This window comes from Ostrea edulis, chromosome 7 (assembly GCF_947568905.1).
Source record: "Ostrea edulis chromosome 7, xbOstEdul1.1, whole genome shotgun sequence".
NCBI lineage: Eukaryota > Metazoa > Mollusca > Bivalvia > Ostreida > Ostreidae > Ostrea > Ostrea edulis.
Window position 1 is genome coordinate 63,235,602 of NC_079170.1, and position 22,613 is coordinate 63,258,214.

The window sequence follows — 22,613 nt, forward strand, 5'->3', positions numbered from 1 at the left end:
TCGCTCTTCTGATAAATTGTACAACCCCACCATTTCTATTCTTAGCCTCTTAGTATTCTAAATCTTTAGTTAAATCCTAAGAATTCAAAAAAGTAGGTCAATGTGACCTACTTTTTGGTTTACACATTTTGAGAACTCAAGAAATATCAACTACAAAGTTTGATGATTTTAAGCCAATTAGTATCTGAATATTGAAATATAGCTGTCAAATTCCAATCGTAGATCATGGTGAACTACTTTTTGGTCAGCGAACTCAGAACATGCAAGACCCATCAACTGACAAAGTTTGATGACTGTAGGTCAAATAGTATCTGAAATATATAAATATAGCCATCAAATTCCAAAAGTAGGTCAAGGTGACTTACTTTTTCGTCAACACCCTTCAAACATGCAAGACCCAACAACTGACAAAGTTTGATGACTGTAGGTCAAATAGTATCTGAATTATATAAATATAGCCGTCCAATTCCAAAAGTAGGTCAAGGTGACCTACTTGTTGGTCGACACCCTTTGAACATGCAAGACGCATCAACTGACAAAGTTTGATGACTGTAGGTCAAATAGTATCTGAAATATATAAATATAGCCATGAAATTCCAAAAGTAGGTCAAGTTGACCTACTTTTTTGTCGAAACCTTTCGAACATGCAAGACCCAACAAGTGACAAAGTTTGATGACTGTAGGTCAAATAGTATCTGAAATATATAAATATAGCCGTCCAATTCCAAAAGTAGGTCAAGGTGACCTACTTTTTGGTCGAAATCCTTTGAACATGCAAGACCCATCAACTGACAAAGTTTGATGACTGTAGGTCAAATAGTATCTGAAATATATAAATATAGATGTCAAATTCGAAAAGTAGGTCAAGGTGACTTACTTTTTGGTCGACACACTCCGTAGATACAAGATGCATCAGCTATCAAAGTTTGATGGTTGTAGGTCAAGTAGTGACTGAAATATATAAATATAACTGTCAAATGCCAAAAGTAGGTCACAGTGACCTACTTTTTAGTCGATACACTCCGAAGACTCAAGATGTATCAACTGACAAAGTTTGATGATTGTAGGTCAAATAGTGTCTGAATTATAGTAATTTAGCTGTCAAATACCAAAAGTAGGTCACGGTGACCTACTTTTTGGTCGACACAAACCGAAGACTGAAGACGCATCAACTGACAAAGTTTGATGATCCTAGGTTTTACAGTGTCCAAAATATGCATCTAAAATTGAAAATGTGAAATTTGAATATCTGCAAAATTCAAAAAGTAGGTCACTGTGACCTACTTTTTTTAATAAATATGTTTCAAGGCCTCAAGATGCATCAACTTACAAGATTGATGATTCTAAACCTCTCGGTATTTGAAATAACAACTTAAAATATATCTATAAATGATAAGCCATAAAATTCAGAAAGTAGGTCACGGTGACCTATTTTTCAGTTGACGCATTTCAAGGTCCCATGATCCACCAACTGACAAGTTTTGATGATCATAGGCTTTAAAGTGTCCAAGATATGCATCAAAATTAATTTTAAAATAAATACCTGCAAAATTCAAAAAGTAGGTCACCGTGACCTACTTTTGAGACAACTTGACACAAGGTCCTAAGATGCATCAACTGTCAAAATTTGATTATCCTAGTCCTTATAATGACTAAAATATCAAAGATTTAAGGAAATATAAATTTAGGTCAACTTTGAAGTGACTTTGAGACCACGCCCTTTGCCCCAGGGTAATGCCTTGAACAATTTTTAATCTACAACATATCCTCATCCTTATGTGTAAGTTTGGTGATAATCCACCCAGTGGTTCTTGAGAAGAAGATTTTTTAGCAACCACTACTTTTGTTTGTATTTTCCTGATTATCTCCCCTTGTTAAAGAGTCACATCCCTCTTTTTAGTATGTATGGAAGCCCTTGGGCCAATGATACCCTGTAACAAATTTGAAAAAAATTGGCCAAGGGGTTCTTGAGTTATAGCCCTTTTTCTAAAAAGTTTACGCACACCGCACAAATGGCCATAGCATTAGCTCTTTGAGCCTTCGGCTCAGAAGAGCTAAAAATTCTTATCGTCATCTCATGAAAGGTAGAAAAGATTGTATTCATAGGTTACACGTACTAATAGTGTCAATACGTAGTTTAACGCAATTTGCATGAATGGAAGTTTGCTTCGGATTATTTGCGAATCCAACATTTTGGCATTCTTTTTTACATTATGTAATTTGCTTTCAAAATGGCGTCATCAGGCAAACCAAGAGTTGAATATGTTATGTTGATCTACCAAAAACTGTAAATTTGGATTTTTAAAAATAACAAGAGGACCATGGGCCACATCGCTCACCTGAGTCACTTCTGCCCATATTTAAAATGTTTCCCTATATATTTGCATGTAAAACTTTGATCCCTTTGGGGTCATGGCTTTTACAAGCTTGAATCTGCACTATGTCACGAAGATTTCATGTCAATGTAAACTTGTCTGGGCCAGTGCTTCTTGATAAGATTTTTAAAGATTTTCTCTCTATATTTTTATGCAAAACTTTGATCTCCTAATGTGGCCCCACCCTACCCCAGGTCACACCCGCCGTGAGCCCTATATTTCATTACTGGAAAGTCCTGATTTCAGAAGTAAGAAAAACGACAAGTTGAAATCAGAATTTGTAATGTCTACAAGATAGAAAGTTATAATCACAAGAAGAGGGGATGAAATCATCTTTTGTTTATCATGTAGACAGGTGTGAAATCCCCATACACGGCTTCATCTGTTTCCAATTGTCACTTTGAAGCCATTCGTGCATAACATATTGCATGTTTTGGTGTTGTTATACAATTAAAACAATAAAATTGCTTGTTTTTATGCAGTCCTAGGCCTTGGATCATTTTTACAAATCTTAACATAAATAAAATGCAGTGAAATTTTCAATCACGGCGACTGCACATTTTAACAACGGTCTTGTGACAAAATATCAAACTTCCCGATACAATTTTATGACTTGATTACATGCACTTACTGGATAAATAAAAATATCTTAAGACCTTACACCAGTCATTATCATGATAATGTTATCGGCAAATGTAGAGAATTTCTAATGGGATACGCTTTTTAATTATCAGCAGGAGAGCCCTTAACACTTAGATGACAAATTCTTCTGCAAAAGTATATGGAAACCTTGCAAAAACCTGTCGTTCAGATTCCCTGTATGATTTCAGCAGTCCGAAAAAAACCTAAATTCTGTAAAGTTTCAGAATGCAGGAACTGCAGACTGTGTTTCAAAAAGGCTTCCCAAATCCTGAAAATAGCCTAAACTTCTGTGTTCTGTATAATTATACAGTTAGAAAAATATGAATTAACAAGCATTCTGAGAGTATTGCATCGCAATACATATTCCCCTACTGGTTGCAAAAATTACTGTACCACAACAATATTCAAAGTTCATTATGTAGGTTATGGTAAAAGCGAAAATTGAGGAACCAGAATAGGAATGGTTGGAAATAAACTACTATTCGAGTATAGACTAGACCAGGAAAAAAGACAAATCTATAATTAGGTGTAGGTCTTTAACCATGTCAATAAACTGTGACATACAGGTGATCATGAATAATTTAGCTATATAGTTGTATTACTATGCTATAAATTTTAATGAATGTAGTGTTCTTATCTACAGAGATGAGAAATTTGGATGTAAACTAACAATTCATGCTATCTTTTTTTTTTTTAAGTCTAAGGGCCATAATTTAATGGAAAATGAACGGAACGAGATGAAATTCGAACTTGATCTGTAACTTGTTATGGCAAAGCAATGTACCAAATATTAAATGAATATCTCCAAGCACAACCAAAAAAGTACGGAAAATTGATAATGCATGCTATTTTTCTAAATCAAAAGGCCATAAGCCCATAACTATGTGAAAAATCAACGGACCAGGACAAAATTCAATCTTGATATGTTACTTGTTATGACAAATCAATGTACCAAATATTAAATGAATATCTGCAAGCACAACCAAACAAAAGTCTGGAAAACTGATTATTCATGCTATTTTTCTAAGTCCAAGGGCCATAATTAAGTGAAAAATCAACGGACCGAAACGAAATTCGAATTTGATCTAAAACTTATTATGGCAAAGCAACAAACCAAATATAAAATGAATATCTGCAATACAGAGAAATAAAGTGCGGAAAACTGGACTGACGGAGAGACAGACGGACGGAGCGCAAACCTAAAGTCCGTTTGACTTCGTCGGTAGGGGACTAAAAATCCCATGTTTTTATATAAGTAAAAATTCTTTATGTATTACAGAAAATTCACTAGGTAAACTCATAAAATGAGGTCAAGCTTCGTCGAATAGAAACGAAAATCAAAATAAGATTAAGGCGTTAGTGTGTGGATTTTTTTTTAAAAAGTGCACAAAGTATTTCTATCAGGGACTTATATACTGATCCAACAGGAATATGCATATGTCCTTGGTTTTTAAAGATACAATATAGATTAGGTTGTTGTATATGCTTACTAGGGATGTGGAGATATCTAGATAACGAACCAATGAAAACCAGTTTTCCCAAGTCATTAACGTAGTTTATAAGAAATTCATCGAACACGTTATCACGCCTAGATGTTTAGCATACTGAACCGTTAAACTATCACCTGTATACTGTTCCATAATCAAATTTTGATTGATTTAAACTCGGTCTTTTAATCGGAGAGAGGTTCACATATTGTATTTAAACCCTTGGGCAATATTGCTGCGTCGGAATACGTGATCTCATGCACAGAAAGAATGTGAAATGGGGAAATCTAGCGTGCGTCCCAAAATCCTAGCATATTTATCATTCATAAATCAGAAGTGATCACATGAATTTACTGACAGAGCAACAAGTGAGTTTAGAAAGGTCAATAATAGATTTAAAAAATGATAGATTAAATAATATTTCTTTTATGAAAATCAAAATCGTTATTAGTTAATGTTGTTGGAACCTACGACTGAAAACTTTAATAAACCCGTCAATAAGTAAAAAGATAGATCAGACAAATGCATTTTAAAAATAAATTGGAATGAAATAGCCAAAATTCAGAAAATTTGCAATAAACATTCATAATAAATGGAGAACCACGAGGTTAAATCCGCGGCAACATTATACAACTAGCACTAAAATTACACTAACAGAGTAACCAAGCAACACTCAACATACAACTGTAATGTCTGCTGTTGATGATAATACAAAGCGATAAAGTTTACCTTTTCTGTGAAATCCTGGATATTAAAAAAGAAAAAAAAGTAATTTTATATCAAACATCCAGTAATTTCAGATCAAAATAGCAGACAGAATGAAAAAGATGAAAAAGTACTTTAGGAGTGTGAAGATGGGTATGATTGAAAAATACAAAATGGCTACAAAGAATGCAAAATGATGACAATGGCAAATATGGACCCCTCGACACACCAGAAGTTAGGTCAGGTGTCTAGGAAGAGTGAGCATCCACTGTTGAACAGTCACGCCTGCTGTGAAACCTCGATCTTCATCAGGTAAACGGCAAAATAAATACAGTGATCCCCCGTTATACATGTAACGCCAACATTTGTACCTCGGCAATTTTGGCATTATAACGGGGGTGGCATTGTATCGGGGAGGGGGTATGTGTACAACTGTCATAAGAAATCAAACAAATTTTATTTACTACATCGTGCTTTGAATGCCTGGATAATTCCGGCGTCCAGTGGTCGTAAATGACTTGTAATAGTAGGGGTATTTAATGATTTCCAGGGTTTGTTTTATGTCCAACACGCTTAGACTTCGGTGTATCCGCCATACTCAGATTAAAAAAAACAATACTGCATATTTGAACTCAGTTACTTATAATTTACATAACTTATTATCTGCTCCAAACTTTATATGAAACAAAACACAACAAATGATATAAAACGAGTCAGCATGTGATCGGTTTTTAAATCGAGGTAAGCTACTGACAAAAAAGTTAATGGTGCAGGGGAATCAATAGTCTCGTTTAAATTATGTGGTTGTTCTAACGATCTAGTTTGCCAATACAACCTATCATTGGGTCAAATGCTGTCTAACGTGTTTCGTACCGATTGTTAAGACGTTTTGACACATTAATTTTGACTACGGATAACTCCGTTTACCTGCTCAAGATATAGGGCTCACGGCAGGTGTCACGGGACGACAGGAGATGTTTACTCCTCCTAGGCACCTGATCCGACCTCTGGTATATACAGGGGTCCATGTTTTCCAAACTCTCTATTTTGTATTGATTATAGGAGTTATGATATTGATCATTGTTCGATATCTTCGCCTTTTAGTCAGCAAGCAACCTAATGATATGTTTTATTGATATATTTGCAAATGATCATCATACATGTAACTGTACTGATCATCTGAACAGATTTAGAAACTGATCATACGCAGAACAAGCACTTGTGTATCGAATCAGTTGGGATACATGTATATACAGACCATATGCAGATGATAATGGGATACTGCTTCTTAAGTATAGGAAATTGACGATGTAGAAGCTGAAATCATCCCGTTTGTAAAAAAAATAATAATTAATAATTGAGTTGTTAGACTACCGTTAATATTTATTTTGAATATGATAGCTAAGTATGTCGCAGATGTGGAGGACCCTGTGGTATGTTTTATTTCGAGTTCACAGAGATGTATCGAATACAAAGTATATGATTATTAATAATGGAGAAAATGTCGATATATCTGAATGTCGAGTTGAATTCCATTGCAAGAGATTTTTTCTTCTCGTATAGAAGCCTTTTGATTAAATTCTGCTTCATATGAATATAAAAACAGGTCAGCTAACAAAGTAACACAATTCATGCCCAAGAGAATTCCAAAAGACTGTTGTTTTGATTGATTGATTGATGTTTTCCCACCACACTCAACAATTTTTCAATTATCAGGTGACGCTTAGTTTTTATCGGTGGAAGAGAGAACCCAGATACAATGTACCTGTGAAGAGACCACCGACCTTCTGAAAGTAAACTGGGAAACTTTCTCACTTACCGGCGCGAGCGGGATTCAAACCTGCGCCGACAGATGTGAGAGGCGGTGTGATTTTGAGCGCGATGCTCTAACCACTCGACCACGGAGGCCCGTCTGTTGGAAGACCTAATCACCATAGACTACGATGATATTGTCTATGCGGACCAGAACAGCAAGAACATTTCGTCATATTGGTGTTGAGACATTTCTTTTATGTGAATTCATCTTAAGTTATGTTGTTATACTTCTTTGAGGTTAGGTTGGCATCAAATTTTCATGGAAATAAAGATTGATAAAAAAGTCTTTTAAAATTCACAAGAGCTCAATGACGACAGGGCCAAGGTGACTTATGTGAGCGATGTGAACCATATGTCTCTTTTTTCATTGTGTCTCAAGTAACATATGCTTTATAACAAATGAAAAGTAGTGCTGAGAAATATGAATATTGCATGATTTCAATTAGATGTTCAATGGCCTTGAAGAACATTTTCAGTTATACATGATGCTAGGTATATGTTTTATTTCCATAATATAAAAGAGTGTTAATAATAGATGGTGCGTTAGAAACTCATTATCTCGTATTACATTATTGTTCTTGGTTACTTGTAATTATACTTGCATCATGCGATCTGCCAGATTTTTGAAACGAAATATTTAGTACAAGTTGCGTGTTTGGTCAGTAACTTATACTTAGGATCATGAATTCTATCTTCTGCGAATGACCCATATTCTCCAGAATCGTCCTCATAGAAGGCAGTAATGAATTTATTTAAAGTTATTATTTGCTTCATGAAAATAGCAAGTTTGGGAAATGCTTGTCTGGAGTTCGAGTTCTCCCGGGAAATATCAGCCTCCGATTCTATTCAGGTGATATCTAACTATACAGGATCTTCTAAAGAAGAACTGTTTGGTTTGTGCGGTCCAAGATGTTCATCGGATTTGGCTTGTAACGCTTTTGACATCTGCATTGAAAATTTGCAGTGTAGAACAATCAGGGGATGGACTCCATTTCTTACTGGGGATGTTTCTGCAGGTCTGTGTCGACGATATCAAATTGTAAGTCCTTTCTCTCTTTGTCTATTCTTTCTCTCTCCACGATTTGACCATAAAGTTGGAATTCAATATAACAATATTCTGAATATTGATAGGAATGTGACGATGGGTATTACTATGACAGAGAGAATAAGACGTGTAGAAACCACGGTAAGATTTTATATTCAAATCGTTGTTTTTGGCAACATATATATTCGACAGTTAAAGTTATACCACACGTGATCCAAGAATTTCACGATACCGGGCGCGTGATAGTAAATAACTACAAGCATCTTCCACTTTGGAAATAAATTCTTCTAGGTAGGCGGATTTAGTAAGTTGCTGGACATTTATACAACTATTATAGAGTACCTAGATATTTATTCATGTATTGTACAGTATGCGGACATCTATATATCGATTGTAGAGTACATGGATATTTGATCCAAAGGTATTGAGGACCTACTGTTACCCGGATCCTCATTGCCAGCATATATATATATATATATATATATATATATGTGTGTGTGTGTGTGTGTGTGTGTGTGTGTGTGTGTATAAGTATCTGGATGTTTATACCTGCATTGTAGAGTACCAGGATATTTACGTATATTGTATAAAGTACCTGGATATTGATTCATGTTTGTAGAGTACCATGCTATTTACGTATATTGTATATAGTACCTGGATATTGATTCGTGTTTGTAGAGTACCATGCTATTTACGTATATTGTATAAAGTACCTGGATATTGATTCATGTTTGTAGAGTACCATGCTATTTACGTATATTGTATAAAGTACCTGGATATTGATTCATGTTTGTAGAGTACCATGCTATTTACGTATATTGTATATAGTACCTGGATATTGATTCGTGTTTTGTAGAGTACCATGCTATTTACGTATATTGTATATAGTACCTGGATATTGATTCATGCTTTGTAGAGTACTGTGACTTTGAGGATGCCTCAGAATCACCTTGCTTTCTATCGGAATCAGCAACTGATAATTTTGACTGGACGCGTAAAACGGTAAACAGTTTATTATTCTTCTTTAAATGTGACGAAAATACTATGAGTCAATAGCATTTATTATGTTTATAGTTCTACATGACCTTTCTTTCAGCAAGGATTTTTCTGTTTGGCCGGTTTTGTATTGTGGAGAAATTTCTCTAGATGTGGCATAAAACAAAATGTCTTTCACAAGAAATAAACACTTACTTTAACCACCTCTTTTTGAAAACAATGATACACTATTTCGTAGAGAGTAGGTTGCAGATGTTTTTTAAAGTTTTGAAATGTAAAGCTGTTGATACAGAATTTATTTCTCTTTTATGTTAAAAGATATTTCAGAAACATATTTCAATAATTGTAAGATTTGCCTACTTCGTACACGAAGTTTGACTTTTATACTTTCTTAATCTGATTTCTAAAAGGGAAATACACAGTAAAGGTTAAAGAACAAAGAACGGTGATGATAAAACAATGCTCTCTAAAATGCTTTAAAAAATCGATGTAGTCTTTTGATAATATGGGTTGAAAATTACGCTTCTAAAACTGTTATGGTGAACTCGTGCGCATCTCATTACATATTATGCATTCACAATTCCTTAGACAGAATCGACAATAACTACATATTTTGACAAAAGTAAACAGTGAGCTGCATTCATTTTTGCTAAACAACTATATTCAAAGCTAAACGAATCTTTCTAGATTTTGTAAAAATTTTGATTTCAAGGACGAAGAACGAAAACAACCAAAGAGCCTCACAAAAATCAATTATCTAAAGGGAGCATCGAGGGTGTAACTTCTAAACATACATTTCGTTTTCAAAATTCGTTCTGTTTTATTGGATGATACATTATATTGTAGTCATTTGTATCATGCCTTATTCGATGATTTCTCACTCATATAGGATGTCTTTGACTTTGCTCACGGTAGTGAAGTGAGCGCAATGACCATTAAGCTACATGTATACTACCCACCATAAATAAGTATACACATAAGTTTTTATACAGTTTGGAATGAAATATATAATAAAAAAGAGTTGAATTCACTGTGTATAAATTCTAATTTATCTCAGTAAAATAATCAGTTAAGGGTACAATTTCAATATATGTGAAACAATTATGTACATTCAATATTTTTGGCTTAATCTGTTAAATTGTGATATTGATTTATTTAAGGTGAAAAATCAAAAGGTCTTATAAAAGTACACATTAAATACATAATAATATGTATTAGTAATTAGTTTGAAATGGTTTCAAGATAAAAGTTTGCATAATATCTTCTTTTTTTTTTTTTTAGAAAATTCAAAGATTCAGAAAATGTAGTATTTTGATAAAAAAAAAAATAAGGATGTAAAAGTTAAAAGCCCAATATTATCTATTCATATATAAGAGTTATGTATTTTGCATAGAAAAATCTGTATCTATATGATGTAACCCATGTTTTGTATGCGCAAGTAACTGATTTTGGTAAGTGTATACTTACAATGTATTAATGGTGGGCAGTGCATGTGTATTTAAGCACGCGTGCATTATCCTTGGACAGAATTGCGTTATTACAGGATATTGGATTAAGTTTAAATTTTCAGATAAGTTTGATAATGATGAAGATCTTATCTGAATAAATTTGGAAGTCATTTGTAGATAAATGAAATTGAAAGGGTCTTGGCTATAATCTGCGAACTCTAAACGTTCATTGTATTTGTATATGTATTTGAAAAACTATTATTATCTAAACATCCCCTACTATAAATCCCAACAACTAATATATCTTAATAGTGAAGTCCTTTTTCAATATTTCAATGACAGATATACTAAATAGGTAAATATGAATAGAGGACCTTTAATACCCCGTCAGAATTGATATCCAGTTATAAGAGGAATATTAAAATCTCACATTAAACATGTTAAAACAAAATTCCGCATCATATATCTATCATGTTGTGCGTAGTCAACTAGAAAAGATGAAAGAATTAGAGGATATAGGAGGGGATATGTTATGGTTCCAGATTGTAAAAAAAACATACGCAGCAATGTTAATGTTACCCAAATTCTGTAAAGATAAAGTAAAAATGACATTTCACAAATCTGTTATTATGTCGCCAAAATCCATGCGGCCATGAAGCTGTTCATTAGTTAGACACAATTAAGAATATTTAATATATCAGAGAAATTGAAGAGATGTTTCAGCGCATGGTTTCACACAAAATATCATTAAAGGATCCTCATTTCGCACTTCCAAATCGTTGTTTACACACAAATCACTTTCCTTGCCCATTATTGTGGCGATTCTAAGGTCACAATATAACATCAAAATTACTGTAGTGAATACTATATATTAAAAATTGAAAACTTAAATAATATAAAAGAAAAAGAGTGAATAATTATTTGACAAGCAGACTAACACATCCACTGCTTAAACATGTGATAGTTGTAGTAGAGTGTGAAATATCCCAAATTTTGGAGTCGACGTCATCCGCCGTCCACTTTGAGCTAATTGTTTTAACTAACTAGCATCCAATAACAACGTAGAAGGCGGGGCCAAGACATCCGCACTGTGGTGTGAATAAAGCAGTTTTGTTGGGGTGCCGCGGTCGGGTTAAGTTTCTGATGGATTCATGGAAGACAGATTAAAACAGCTGTTGGTCAACATATCCAAATTTTATACATTTATTTATATATCAATTCAATTCTTGCTACATTGAATATGCCTTTGTTTTATCAAAATACACTTACCAAAGAAGATCATGCATGGTAAAAGAAAATTATGCAAGATAAATGAAAATGGCAGCTACATGTTCAATAAATCTTCGCGATTCGTTTTATTTACTGGTGTTTAAAATGTTTAAAGGGACAGGAACACTATTTGAGCTGAAAATATTCAAAATTTAATTTTTCCATTTTTATTGTTTAGCTTTTCAGCTCGAATCGTGTCCATGCCCCTTTAAATGTTTTTAATGATTTTAGGTAACGTATATCGCCTATTCCCATAATCTCTCCGACTCGCCGTGTGTTCAAACGAAGGTATACATGGTAATACATACGTATGGTGCATTGGCCAAGTTAATTCACAGGTTTTATTTCTTGGCAAAAATTGTAGCATATAAATGAGTTTTCTACCATCATCTGGCTTTACTTTCTATAAATTTGAGAAACCCATGCAGTAAGCTACAGGTCAGTAACGGAAAAGCGCTTATGGCCGTAGCAGTGAGGGTCTGCCAACGCCTGTCGCGTCACGGGACCTCTGTTTTAAAGGTAATTCCCGAAAAACCCGTGGTTCTCACTTCTTTGGCGAAGGAGCAATCACTACCTATGTTAACGTTTGACGCGGTCATGAGCTCGAACACACAACCTCCCGGTTACGAAGCGAACGCTCTTCCATTGAGCTACCGAGAGAGAGAGAGAGAGAGAGAGAGAGAGAGAGAGAGAGAGAGAGAGAGATTTCCAGGGTGGAATCAGAACATACGGTATGATCAGATGAAAATGATTATTACAAGAAAAGGTGAATATAACGAACGCTTATTAATCTCAAAACTCTTATAAAAAGCAATACAAAATAGAGAGTCGGGCAAACAGAGACCTCTGGATATACCAGAGGTGGGATCAGGTGCCTTGGAGGAGTAAACACCCCCTGTCGACCGGTCACACCTGCCATGAGCCCTGTATCTTGATCAGGTAATCGGAGAAAGATCAAAGGACTGAGAACAATTCTGAAACGTGGGTCTTCGTTTGATTATGAATACTACCGATACAATTTACATTGATTGCACACCCCCCCCCCTAAATAATTATTTAGTGGGTCCACCATATTAGTAGAGTTATAATGTAACATTGTAAGAAGTACCCGATGCAGGAGAGTATCTCTTCAACCTGTCTTGTATTCTTTTCCAGTGGTAGCGGGTGACTCTTTTTTGAGATATTCAATCATGTCTTTGTCTGATTGTGTCAATTTTGGACGACGGGTTTCCTCAACGTGTCCATTGGACACAAACCTTTTCCACAAGTTGGAAAAAGTCGTAGCTGAAATTCAAAATTGATCAGCAACGATAAAAAAGGTACCAGCGGCACGTACCCGGTATCTGGGTTTCTCCCACGCTCTACAATCTCCTGAACTAATAAACGTCTTACGGTAAACAACTGCTAATACCACCACCATGCCTATATTCTCTACCTTTCATGTTTTAGTTGCCATCTATCAAACCAATAGGAAGAGTCTAATTCTACTTACATATGTACAACTAGACTATACTGAATGAAAATATTTTTTTTTAAATTATCCATGATTCCATAGAATGATAATGTGGTGGGGAAAACTTACATACAAACATAATTTGTGATAATACAAATATTGATTAATAATGACATCTTCCCCTGAACCATTACACCTTAATGAAAGTAGAATGAGCGGAAGTTGGAAATCCACAGTGTGCATTGAGGAGAATGGAATTCATTCAAATGCAGTTTGAATACGAGGCAGACAAAATTGTGAAGTTCCATGTCCCCAATAAACCCTGTACATATAAAGCTAAAGTGTGATATACAGTCGAGGATAAATAGGACAAAACGCAAAGACTTTGGGGTATAGTATTTCGAAGACGATGGGAATTTGACCATTTCATCAGCGACATGTGCGTCATGGAGGCATTTCGATGCGCCGTCCCTGTTTCGGGGTCATCATGCGACGGATCAAATTGAAAAAAACTCAGCGGATATTCTCCCCGACCTGTATCATCGTATTTACAAGATGAAAAAGTAGAGGCGGTCAAAAGTTTACAATCAAGAGCATTATTTGATAAGAAACAGCACGCATATTTCAAATGATGATGCAACCGATGTCAAGAAAACCAGTTTACAAATCACCTTTACAGCTTCGTATTGATGAAATGGAAGACGACATCCGAGTGAAAGCCATTGAACTGGAAAGAACCAGGAATTATCTATTCAATGTGGAAAAAAATTGCGAATCTTGATTTTAAAATTTATAAGACCAAAGTTCAATGTGGAAAATGTCATCTTCGATTTGGCCATACGAAGAGAAACTGTTCCTTAGGGGCCTGCGATGCACAACAGCACTGCGGGGATATAGAAAAACATGACCAGGAAAAGAAACAGGTTCTTGACGCACAAATCACCGTAAAGGTCTTGACAAGGGATTTGGATGAGCTAGAACAGAGACTACCTCTAAAGAAAACAACTTACGAGGAAACACGTGAAACATTTGACATTGCCTTATTTAGTTAACACAAATATCAACAAATATTATCCGGTCGGAACTTTCGGTTTGCGGGCGTTGGCAATGCTTCATCCAGATATGGCGGTCATCGAGAAATATTTTCGAGGGGTGGTACCTACAGATTTAGATGCCGCCTCAAAAATATTTCAAGATTATATTAAAATCTGTTAAGTCCGGATAGTTACTTCACAATCTTAAAAAAAGAATGAGGAAACCCGGCGAAACACCTATTGGAAGAAAAAAGAAGTACAGTTTCCTAATTTCCAAGAGCCTGCATGCATTCCCATCCCATAAGCTTATTTACCGCCTTATCCATCGTATGTTCCAATTAAAGCTCCGTTTCAAATGCCAAGCATTCACACCTTTCCCTGCAATCACGGCATTACTAGTTAATGATGTAGGCTAGTGAATTCGACAATGTGTTACCGCCGAAAAAAGAAAATTCTAACTTGGAAAGCGGGATGAAACTTTTTATTTTGACATGTACCAAGATATGTCTAAATCTTGAAACAAACACTCGCGATCTGTTTTTGTAAAGAGTGTATCAAAATGAATGTTGTACACTGTACTTATAAAATGTTTCGAATTTTATATATGTTTATGCTTAAAACTAATCAACACTCTATTGGCAAATTGTAGATAAATATACATTTGATAACAAATACTTTAGCAAGTTATCAAATGTAATATACATTTCAGTTCTGAAGAGTGATTACAGCAGTTTTTCAAGATTAATAATGGAGTATATAGTTCGCTTACTTTACTATTCGGCCTACAATATAGTGCATTTACCAATATTTTAAAATATTTAGTAAATCTAGTTTGTAACAAATACGAAATCCACAATTTTCTGACCCCAACAAATCGTCAGAACTTTAATCCACGTCATTGAAATTACCATTATGCTCTACGAGATACATATCGATTTTTAAAAAAATGCTGATTGACGCATTGAAAAACTTTGGGGATTGAATAATGATAAACCAGAGCAATCAAACATCGATTACATATACAGTGCATGGTTTACGGTTGTTGTACATTAGTATTGTTTCAAAGCTTTTTTTTGGTTCATACCGTGGGGATCCGGGTTAGAATAGGTCCTCAGTACCACTTGCTTGTAGTAAGAGGCGACAAAATGATTTGGTCCTTTGCAGACTACCAAAAAATTAGGCCCATGGCACGATAAAACCCCTTCCCCGTTCAATAGCCGTGAGTGCCGAGCATAGTCCTAAATATCGACAATAGACACGTACGTGTACACTGTTCGCTTCGTAATCGTGAGTTCGAGCCCCGCTTGTGCCATGACCGTTACATGTAACATAGGTAGTAATTGGAGAGTTCTCCTTCTCCAAACGCTCGGCATTTGGAAATGATAATCATGGATCTTTCGGATATGACCTTAAATACGAAGGTCCCGTGTCGCGGCACGCGTTGGCGAACTCTCACTGCTATGGCCTTGAGAGCTAAGCATATGTCTAAATTTGTGGTACTTCATCTACAGCTAACGTAAAACAACGGACAAAATTCTTCAAAGTTTCAATATCTGTTATCTATACTACATTCCAAAAGTTCACTAACTCTGCTACAAACATACATCTAGGAATGTTGTACCAAATCCTTATCTTTATTCCTCACGAAAATATCCACCCCTGTGATGGAGAAAATCACACTTATTGTGCCGCATCATATGCAATGAGTAGTGCAAATGAAATCTGGATTTTCAAATTTTCGAAAGAACTTGCAGTAAATTTAAAAAACAAAACCAAACCAAAATCAACAGCATAAAAAACATACGACTTTTTAACACTTTTACACCACAATAAATGAAATACTAGGTTTTCAAACATCATACAAAATACTCCTTCAATCTAAATGGGACTTGAAAATATTCATATTTTGTGATCAGGCATCAACAAAATTACTATCTTAAAAATATTCTGTTTCTACGAATATGTACTCTGAAGTCAATATCATACATGTAAACATGCTGGAATCTCTCAATGACAATTCTATGTAGTCTTAGGAGATCAGGTCTTCCTTCAGGCTGCTGGAATTGCCATGGAGACCAATTGTGTTGCCTTTTATTAGCTTACCTTTTTGTATTCTTATAATGTGGAATTTAAGATTTCTATAAGAGAAGAGGAAATATCATTTTGTAACCTTCAACACGACATTTAGATACATCGATCACGTTTTATTTTTTAACAATATTCATTTTCAGTCGTATGTAGATTGAATATATTCCAGGGATCGTGAATTAGGAGAAACTTTAAAAGAGTCTTTCTCATCGGTTTTAAATTTGGATGTTTTATTGAATATAGACATCATTGGCAAACTAACAACTTAAAATGTCATATGGATGACTCTAGCTTCACTATCGTCCATTTTGCAAATGAAAGGCGTGTATATATATATATATATATATATATATATATATATATATATACAGTGAAACTTCTCTAAACCGGCCGGCTCTCGGACTGGAAAAAACGGCCGGTTTAGAGGGATGGCCGGTATACCGAGATTTTAGTAATTATAGACTTTTTATCTCAATATTCACAAAGTAGGTACTGTTCACTTTCATCTGGTGATCTATGATCAATTATCGATGGAGATTAAATTAGTCCGCTTGTACCTAAAGGTAATTATGAATTACAAGAAATATTCTCGCTGAAATCATCTAATTTCAAACTGAAAATCTATAACAGGATACATAAAGAAAACACAGAGGCCTATTATTGGACTTCCTCTTACCTATAAAAACTGTTTACATTCATCGCTTATGTCATAAACAATTTTGTTTTGACGTTTTTAAAAAGTACAGTAGTAAAAATGAAATTGTAATTTGAATATTTCTTTGGAATATTAAGTCAGTGGAAACCAAGAAAATTAATCTATCTTTTAATAATTATCATTAACAGTCATGGGTTTGTTCTTTATTAACTACCGCTTATACCCATACGGTAATGTAGTGTAACAATATGGCGTCTGATACTGTATTCATTCAATATGTTCCGAACTGTTTTTTACATTTTGTACAGAATTTGGAAGGGTCTCTTGGATTAGCTAAGTGTCAATTAACACCCTTGACAGCACAGGCAAACAATAGAAAATAAAGAGGCCACTAGTGTTTTTCACACCTCCGGTCGATAATTTCCCACCTGGCCAGTTGGTCAGGCAATTTGCACACCTGGACGATCTTGATCATCCTCTGGCCAAACTTTTCTTGTCTTCAAAAAGTGGCCGGTATGTTAAGGGTAAATTACACAAGTTTGTTAACAAATGTACTTTAGAAAGTGGCCGATGTCCGGTTTTCAGGGGTGGCCGGTTTTGTAAGACTTTCTTTGTAAGGAAATGTTAAGATTTCTGCCGGGACTTTGAAAATCGGCCGATATTCAGGGAGAACCGGTTTTCTGAGGGGCCGGTTTGGAGAAGTTTCACTGTATATATATATCTTAAACTTCCGTTATCACTTGCATAATTATGATGTTTAAATTTCCCTAATTATTCGATACAGAAGAACATGTTCTGTGTATAATAATTTTTTAAACCGCGTCAAGCTAATCACAGATAATTTTAAAATTATAAGAGTCTTTAACAGTTTCATTTTAAACCCACATTTTAAAATTCTTGTATCTTTGTAATCATACATAATGTTATTTTTAGATACATGTACCATCTACATGTATCAATAGGTGAAATTCTGTTTGACGTTCCTCACCAATCGTTAGAATGTTCTTTTCATGAATGGCGAAGATAACGAGCACTGATCAATCTCATAGCTCCCATATAGAATAAAAAGAGAAGGCTAGGGAAACACGGACCCCTGGACACACCAGAGGCGGGATCAGGTGCCTAGGAGGAGTAAGCATCCCCTGTCGACCGGTCACACCCGCCGTGAGCCCTATGTCTTGGTCAGGTAACCCAAGTAATCCTTAATCGAAATCAGTGTACCAACAACGGCTTAACAATCGGTATGAATCACGTCAAACAGCATTTGACCCAATGATAGGTTATACTAATTTTGACTACGGATTACTCCATTTACCTGATTAAGATAGCGGGATCACGTAGGGTGTAACTCACCTCTAGTGTTTCAAGGACTTCATGATTGCTTTCATCTCGATTTTTTCCTTAACGGTTATAGGATTACGATATCTATTACTGTTGGATATTTTCAACTTTTCCATTTTTCGTCTAGAACACATTTTTGTTTTCATATTTGCTTTCAAACGAAGAATATCTTACATAACTCTGGTGTTTTAACACATTCGTATACATTTTATTTAGGGTTCCACATCGTCGTCTAGCACAGGGCCAACATCAGCTTTCGTTGGACAGTACTACAAGTACATTGAAGCATCTTCATACACTCTGCACGACAAGGCGATACTAGAAACCACGAAGACGTTTCAAGGTGCTTTGAATATCTGTTAATCCATTATTTCAATTTCTCACTTTGGGTTTTTCTATAGTGCAGACATACGGGGTAAGGAAATCTCTGATACCAATTTCTTGTCCAATTGATGCATTTATTCAAATCATTAAGACAAACAAGAAGAATCGTTAATATTTCGAATCATACTTTTAACTATTATACTTTATACAGTCTTCGATTTAAAAAAAATATATGGTTGTACACCACACGCAAAATAGAACACGCGTATACAGTGTCGTACACAACTGATCACGTGCCCATTTCCTTTTCGCCGTTGATGCTTAGAGTGAAATTGCGAGGCAGCTAAGTGGAGAAAGCGAAAAACCATAATTATACTGTAAACGAAACAATTTGATGCGCTATTAAATAAGGCGTTTGGCGCTTTTGACCTTTTGCGCCAAAATTAGAAGTGCATTAACGATTTTTCAAAAGTAAACGTTGCAGATCATTCTGCTGTTGACTTCTATACCCATAGCATCCGCTTACGCAAGGTCAGAAGACCATGGCATTTTGTATACACACTAATGCGGATGAATAATGATTGTTTAACATTGACATATTGCTAAATAAACAGGGATCAACTAAATTACGGAGATTTTATTGTGTATTCATTTATACTCCATCATTTCCGCCTTCCCAATTATCATTTCATTTATTCTCTCAAACCATTCACAATGGTACATGATGTACGTAAGTATGATTGTATATTTATATCAACAATATTACTTAAGGTACAATTATATAAATAATACATGCACATATTATACATTTATGTTCATTGGCACAAAATAGAGGTGGGGGCATAATGCATACAAAGGGATTCGGGAATTTGATAAATATACGTGTTAGGGAGGACAGCAGACTAACTCCTGGATTTTAGAAATAAATATACATAGTTTTTTTTTTGTGTTATAAAGATTTCAGTGTTTTAGGTACATGACAATATCTAGAAGTCAAAAATTATTTCCGTAAAGTGGATACTTCAGGGATTTACATTCTAAAATAAAGTGGTATTCGTCGGCTAATTTAGTATTATAGAGTGTACAATATCTACCAATTGCTGAAATTCCATATCGCCTACCTACTTCTATGGGTAAATGGTGATTTGTTGTTTTGAATTTAATAAGAGGTTTCCAATATGTTATCACTTTAGTGCCTCGAGATCAAACCGCAATGATGCATGTCGATTGTCCACGCTGACAATTCATGTAGACGTGTTCGTGTTGCCTTTGGAATTTTTAGTTAATCCAAACAAAACATTGTTTCATTAAAACAATAATTTATTCGACCATGTCTACATGTTATCACATTATCATACTGGGAGATACAAAACGATCGTCACTTATTAAATGTCTGCAATAAAACGCAGTATTAAGTCTTCCCCGGAAGACATGTGTCGCCTGCTAGTTCATTCTATATGTAATATATCACGTATAATGTTGAAAAAGTAAATTATTGAAATGGTTTTTGTCACTAAACAGGAAGTTGATAAGCGACAGATTCGAAAATGTCTTACAGAATACAGTTGGCCACAGTGATGCCCTGTGCCAAATATCAGGAAGTTGCCCCATGTGGTTCTTGAGAAAACTGTGACAGAAATTTTTTGTGACGACGACGACGCCAGACGACGACGCCAGACGACGGATAGTGATCCCTATATGTCGCCACTGCGTAACGCAGGCGACACAATGAATGCAGTTACTATACAACTGTACGCATGTAATTAAACCGCCGCGGTGGTCTAGAGGTAGAGCGTTTGCCCCGCATGCGGAAGGTCGGGTTCGAATCCCGGCCGCGTCAGACCCAAGTCGTTAAAACAGGTAGTGACAGTTTCATCACCAAACGCTCGGCTTCAGGTGTGAATGTCACGGGTTCTCAGAGATGACCTTAAAAACAGATGTTTCGTGTCACAGTAGGTGTGGCACGCTAACAAACCCTCACTGCTCAATGGCCGTAAGAGCCGAGCATAGACCTAAATTTGAAGCTCTTCACCGGTCTTGGTGAATATAATGCGATATACGATAAGTTTACTGTTTGTTCAACAGATAAAACCTACTGTCTGACTATGTACTACCATATGTATGGAGCTACAACAGAAAGTCTCTTGATACAAACAAAGGAGTCAACCTCACTCTAGACTCTCAGACTAAAGTGAGTATTTAATGTACCAAATTTATCCATTTGTATTTTAGTCAACTAAAAAGCAGAGACAAGCAATGCGTGGTTTGTACTTGATAGTCATTGTATTTGTATTTATAGATATTGATAGAAGCAACACAAGGGGCATCCTATACCGGAGACATCGCCATTGATTTTGTGCAGCTATGACCGTTTGCTTGTCCGTAACTTTGAAATTGTATTGTGCAATATATTTAGGGACTAGACTGCTGGTGGCATTTTTCTATTGATTTATCACTATATACATGTAGCATTAATTGTGTGGTTATTGACTGCTACATTCCGTAGTTTAATATTTAAAGTAACAGGAATATGTTATATAATCATATTGATCCAGATAATAGAAAAGTAAAACAAAGCAAAATATCACCATTTTATCATCAGACAACTACATGTACATCAGTACTAACTAAAACTTCTGAAACAAGAATATCAGTAAAATTGATGGATGCTCCCCGAAATACCTCTAACCAATGAACAACTTCATATGACGAATGACTCACACAATGATCTACATGTATAACTGCTGAAATGATTGCATGATTGTTTTACAGATTGTTTAACGTCCAGCTCGAGAATATTTCATTCATATATAATATGAACGTATTGAATGTATTGAACGGTGAAGGGTTGCAAAATTTAGGCCTATGCTCGGCGCTTACAGCCTTTGAACAGGGAGGGATCTTAATCGTGCGACACCTGCAGTGTCGCGGGGCCTCGGTTTTTGCGGTCTCGTCCGAAGAAACCCCATTTAATCGCCTCTTACGACAAGCAAGGGGTACTGAGGACCTATTATAACCCGGATCTCCACGGGGTCTGTTGAAATAAAGATTTCCTTTTCATATATCAGGTATATTTAGTGACGTTGAACTTTAAAAAAATGACCTTGAGTGACCTTTGTCTTAAAGTCATTTGCCTAATACTTACAGTTGTATTTCTGTGGAATGTAATGGTTATCTTCTAGCATCCGAGTAATATTCACATTATCAAATAGATGGGCGGTCCTTGTGTCACGAGTACGCGGAGCGCACGAGTGAGAGAAGGGCCGCCCATCTCTTTGATAATGTGAATTTTACGAGGATGCTAGAAGATGACCGACTTGTCACATATTTCAAAAGCTTCTCATTTTACATTTATTGAACCATACATTCAATACAATGGTAGATTGCCATATAACATCGTCGGACGATGCATGTGTATATAAAATTTAATACGATTTACCCGTAAAACAGCAAAACTAACTTAACAATATCAATCACATTGGTGGCTTCATAAATAATTTTTCAGGAATTTAATTCTATACATGTATTTGTACAAATGCTTTAAGAAAACATGCATAACACAAATATTAAAGTAGGAAAAGGATTAAAGACTTGCATTAGCAAACTCTTTATAAAATGAGAGAGAAAGAAAGAGAGAGAGAGAGAGAGAGAACTATTTAACATTACTGACTGGAGAAAAAACCGGTTACAGGTATGTGTATATCTGTTACATAACAATTCCTGTCTGCTTACCCGTAAAACAGCAAAACTAACTTAACGAAAACTGATTATACCTGGTAGTATCTATCACATATTGGTGGCTGTATAACACAAATATTAAAGTGGGAAAAGGATTAAAGACTTGCATTAGCAAACTTTTTATAAAATGAGAGAGAGAGAGAGATAGAGAGAGAGAACACTATTTAACATTATATACTAACTGCAAAAACGGTCATA

General features: G+C 35.3%; 1 pseudogene; it reads left to right on the forward strand.

The window, feature by feature from the left end:
• Positions 1–7,796: 7,796 nt before the first annotated feature.
• LOC130048734 (MAM domain-containing glycosylphosphatidylinositol anchor protein 1-like) lies at positions 7,797–21,063 on the forward strand (annotated as a pseudogene).
• Positions 21,064–22,613: the final 1,550 nt, after the last annotated feature.